Source organism: Lytechinus pictus, chromosome 10, assembly GCF_037042905.1.
Source record: "Lytechinus pictus isolate F3 Inbred chromosome 10, Lp3.0, whole genome shotgun sequence".
Taxonomy (NCBI): domain Eukaryota; kingdom Metazoa; phylum Echinodermata; class Echinoidea; order Temnopleuroida; family Toxopneustidae; genus Lytechinus; species Lytechinus pictus.
The window spans coordinates 30,518,358-30,524,393 of NC_087254.1; positions in this window are offsets into that span (position 1 = coordinate 30,518,358).

Genomic DNA, 6,036 nt, shown 5'->3' on the forward strand with positions numbered 1-6,036 from the left:
GAGGATGCGCACGCATACAGCGTATTGATTAAAAGATCGCGCGTCGCATACTACGTACTGATTAAAAGATCGCGCGTCGCATACTACGTACGCATCGGCATTTAAGTATGACTCTAAGTCATCGGCGGATGCCAAAAATTTAGGGGGGGGACCACCAAAAAATTTCGACAAGCAAAAATAAAGGTTATCAACCAAAATTTTAGGGGGACCAACAAAATTTTTTGACAAGCCAAAAAAAAAGTTATCAACCAAAATTTTAGGGGGGTCCACCTGACACCCGAATTTAGGGGGGACGCAGGAAACAAAATTGACAAGAAAAAAAAAAGGTTATCAACAAAATATTTATTCGTCCTCCCCCCCGCTTCCACCGCCTATACTCTAAGTCATACTTAAAGGAGAATGAAACCCTTGAAACCAGCTGAATCCATATAAAAGAGAAAAATCAAAGAAACATATTGTTGAAAGTTTGAGGAAGATTGAATGAATAATAAGAAAGTTATGAGCATTTGAAAATTGAGATCACTAATGCCATGTAGATCCTCCCATTGGCAATGCAACCAAGATCTGTGATGTCACACACGTACAACTCCCTCATTACTTTAGTATATACTTACTTCACTTATATTCTCACTTTTATAGAGTCTATCACAAGGTGAGGTGTTCTCTTTATGAGAGGACAAGTACAGAGGTTTCACAACATTATATCATTGATGAATCGTTTGTCATATGATTAGAATGAGCAAAAAGAGATGTTTTGGGGTATATTTTCAGTGTCCAAAACTGGACAACTCTCCCCTTTTGGACACTGAAAATGTACCCTAAAACATCTCTTTTTGCTCATTCTAATCATATGACAAACGATTCATCATTGATATAATGTTGTGAAACCTCTGTACTTGTCCTCTCATAAAGAGAACACCTCACCTTGTGATAGACTCTATAAAAGTGAGAATATAAGTGAAATAAGTACTAAAGTAATGAGGGAGTTGTACGTGTGTGACATCACAGATCTTGGTTGCATTGCCAATGGGAGGATCTACATGGCATTAGTGATCTCAATTTTCAAATGCTCATAACTTTCTTATTATTCATTCAATCTTCCTCAAACTTTCAACAATATGTTTCTTCGATTTTTCTCTTTGATATGGATTCAGCTGGTTTCAAGGGTTTCATTCTCCTTTAAGTCTTTGTAAAACACCCCCAATATCAGGTTGCATCCAGTTGAAATGTAGTACAAAGCATTTTTAATGTGTACATGTTAGTACTCTCTGCATAACAATTCTAGTGTTATGTTACCATCGAAATGAAAAGGAGATGGAATTAACAGTGCAGGGTTTAGGTTATTGGCATTGTTGTGATGTGTAAATTTATCATTTAAAACTGAAATAATGTAGATCACTATATGATCATGCTACTACCAAATGATTTAACAAATCACATTTTGCATATTTAAAAAAAATTAAGTTCCATCCATTCATTTACTTGCATTTATTTCAGCCATCCATTAAAGATTCATCTACAAACAAATTGATACAGAGTCACAAAAAATCAATTATTTCATAATGTGAAGACAGCTTGATGGAAGGCTAAAGAGCCTTCTTGGTGCTGCCATCAAGTAAGAGCAAATAAATATTATCTCATTTGAAGATCCAAATTAATCTAAGAATACTAAAATAAAAATTTGGCTTTATTGCAAGCATTGTGGTCAGAGTAAGGTCCAAATTGACTTCAAATCGCAGTCAATGGCAAGATTCCTTGACATCACTACAAATTTTAATTTCTTCCTACAGGGAGGCTCACAATAGCCTGGAATTTCGATTTCAATATTCATACATGCATTAATATTCTAACATTGATCATTGAAATGGAATGGAATACTCATAATTTACAATCTCTTACAAAATATGATTGCAATAAATTGTGTAGTGTGTGCTAGGCTTTATGGAGAATTCTATCTACAGTGTTTGACTGCATCTAATTGTGAAATCTTTGTATTACATTCTTAAAACATCAGAAAGGATTTGATTCTCCAAAGCATTTCTTATTGGAATTTATTGAAATTTAAAGGCTTCAAAATCTTGTTATTCAGTCTAGTTTATGTTATACTTTATTAAATTAACACATGGTTTATTGAATATTCACTATCTTTCATCTACATTGAATTTTTATAAACCTTTCCCAGTTCTTTCATTAACGTAGATTTAAAAAAAATCACAAGGGTTTTATTCACTCATCTACCCAAAGCATTGTGTTTAACCCACAGCGGTGCACAATTCTTATTTTCATATGTTTTCATTCCTCAAATTAGACGACAACACACAATTTTTACCTACTTACATAGAAAAAAAACAATTTGCATACAACATGAGTAATACATTATAGTGACTTAATTATGTCTATTCAGAATACATCTCTACAGTCAAAATATTAAAAAAGTTATAAAATATTAAAAAATTTGCCATTTTTATTTTTACAGTGATTTCATTGTTTCCATGGCAATGCCAATTAAGAGAATATGAAAATCTTCAGTGAAACAACTTTGATTTAAGGTACCTCAAACTTCTAAGAAATTGAATAATTTTTCAGTATATATATACATATATATATATATATATATATATGGGATAAGATCGCATTCAAGAGAGGAAAAAGAGGAAAAATCTAAATTGATCGGGGTTTCGGGGGTTAATATATTTTTCTTACTTTATTTGGACAACTGAAAAGGTGTTTCAAATGTTTATTGTCATCGTCTGTAATTTGTATTTGGTATATATGTAGGTGGAACATAACCAAAATGACCTTGAATCTTATTTGTATTACCTGTGAAGCCATATCATGTCAACTCATGAATATCATTCAATAATACATCCCTTGTTAGTTATTATTTACCATTGCACTCGAGGACAGGGTATGGATTTCAATATTTTATTTGGTTGGTTCCGTAATGTCATGGGCCTATTATTGTGGCATTGTTCATATCCCTGTTTCACTGTCGCTTTGGTCATCCAGAATGGCATGAAACTTGAATTTACATTGTTTACCGCTAAGTATTACACAATTCAATTGTAATTCATATCCATTCATTATCTAAGGATGACTTGATTGATTACACGGTAACATGACAGTAGTTGTCAACCACGAATCTAGCATTGGCCAATCAAAATTAATGTTGCATGTTCTCTTTGTTCACAATACTAACTAGCAACCAATCAAAATCATCATTGCATGTGCAGTTTGTTTTAAAAAAATCTTTGTGTCATGGGGCCCACTACATGTAACAAAATCTTTGTTGATTATCAACCCATCTGCAAGAGAAGAGTCATACTTGATTTGATCATATCTTAAGTGTATTTAATTCAAGTTTTGTTGGCGTGTGTTCATAAGTTGTTGTTTTTTAATATTGTGTCAATTTGTGTCATGAAAAGAAGTAAATCAGAGAATTTATCATCACACATGTTCATACACATACCTTTTTTCCTAGAGCAATCTGGTTTATGTGAATAAAAATGAAATGAGATTTTAGATTAATACTTTGTGTCAGCTTTCTCTCGTTTTTCTTTTTATTTTTGTCGTTTTATGGGGATGTTTTGGGAGTATGTAAAGTTCTTATATTAATCATTTAGAGTGCAAAATGCTATCATCAATCATCACTTAAGTATAGGCCTTATTTCTAAGTAAGTCTTTTTAAAGGGGTACTCCAGGCTGACAATCATATGATTTGGACAGATTAAGAAAAATCAGACAAAAAAACGCTGAAAATTTGGTCAAAATCGGACAAGGAATAACAAAGTTATGGCATTTTAAAGATTTGCATTATTCCGATGAAACAGTTCTAGGCATGTTCACATGAATATACAATGAGCAAACTGATGATGTCATACCCCACTTGTTCTTTTGTATTTATTATACGAAATTAGGTTTATTCATTTTTTCCTTCAAGTACCAAAAATATTGGAATAACAACAGATTAAGTGCATTAGATATTCATTGCCAAAACTCATTTCATTATAAGGGAGACGTATCATTCACACATGTATGAAAAAATTGAACAATTACGATTTCATGTAATTACATAAAAAAAGGGAAAGTGGGGTGTGACATCATCAGCCCATCTAATGAATATTCATGATGACGCGCATAACTGTTCTCACAATAAATTTTAAAATTCAATAACTCCGCTATTTGTTATCGGATTTTGACGAAAGTTTCAGCATTTTGCTTTGTGAATATTACTCTATTTGTTTAGATATACATGTATATATTTTCAGCCCGGAGCATCCCTTTCAGAGGACGCAGTTGTGTAAAAAAAAATGATAACTTAGTAACTGCAGTTGCTAAATTCACATGCTAAGCAATCAGTCCAAATAATAAGCAAGTTGTTAATTTCTATACAACTATACGAAGAGAGCATCATGTTGTCAAGATCGTTTTGATAAAAGAAGAGATGAGAGAAAAAAATGAGAGAAATTTTCAAGAAAGTTTAGCGAGAATGCAAGGTTTAAGAATAACAGAGTAATGAATATTCATATATTAATTTTATGAGGTCACAAGTGACCATCTCCTCATAATCATGTTGATAAACTCTAAAAATTACAACATGATTACAAATTCTTTTTGTTTTTTGTCGTAGAAGTGTTTATAAAATAATATATGTCATCCTACATCGAATCATTCAAAAGTATCAAAGTAAATGACACTAAACCTTATTCTAGCCATCATGACTGCCCATATGCCTTTTTCTACTCGATTCAGGATTCGTAAGTGATGTTTTGTTGAATTCGATCGAGAGAACATATTGAATTCGCTTTCATCCATGATACAAAAAAATGCAGTGGCTTTAACTTCAAACTTTATTTGTAAGTTTATTTGTTTTAAGAGTTTCAGTTTTTGTCTCACCTGCATAGCAGAGTGAGACTATAGGCGCCGCTTTTCCGACGGCGACGGCGACGGCGGCGGCGGCGTCAACACCAAATCTTAACCTGAGGTTAAGTTTTTGAAATGACAGCATAACTTAGAAAGTATATGGACCTAGTTCATGAAACTTGGCTATAAGGTTAATCAAGTATTACTGAACATCCTGCCTGAGTTTCATGTCACATGACCAAGGTCAAAGGTCATTTAGGGTCAATGAACTTAGACCATGTTGGGGGAATCAACATCAAAATCTTAACCTAAGGTTTAGTTTTTGAAATGTCATCATAACTTAGAAAATATATGGACCTAGTTCATGAAACTTATACATAAGGTTAATCAAGTATCACTGAGCATCCTGCATGAGTTTCACGTCACATGACCAAGGTCAAAGGTCATTTAGGGTCAATGAACTTTGGCCGAATTGGGGGTATCTGTTGAATTACCATCATAACTTTGAAAGTTTATGGATCTGATTCATGAAACTTGGACATAATAGTAATCAAGTATTACTGAACATCCTGTGCAAGTTTCAGGTCACATGATCAAGGTCAAAGGTCATTTAGGGTCAATGAACTTTGGCCAAATTGGGGTATTTGTTGAATTACAGCCATAAATTTGAAAGTGTGTTGGTCTAGTTCATAAAACTTTGACATAAGAGTAATCAAGTATCACTGAACATCCTGTGCGAGTTTCAGGTCACATGATCAAGGTCATGTAAGGTCAAAGAACTTTGGCCACATTGGGGGTATTTGTTGAATTGCCATCATATCTCTATAAGTGTATTGGTCTAGTTCATAAAACGTGGAAATAAGAGTAACCAAGTATCACTGAACATCTTGTGCGAGTTATAGTAGTTTTCAAAATCAGCACTGCTGCTATATTGAATCGCGTGATGCAGGTGAGACGGCCAGAGGCATTCCACTTGTTTTTCATTTGTAACGGTTGGAACGTTGTACTTACAGTGTTTTACTTTATTTCATAAATTGCATATGACAAGATTAAGAAAGGTCACTGCTAACCGACACACGAAGAAGCACAAAACGATTGAAATGTCTTCATCATCAATTTTTAGAAATAGGTCCACTTTTTCCCCTGAATCACTTCCAGCTAGTGCGTTTGGTT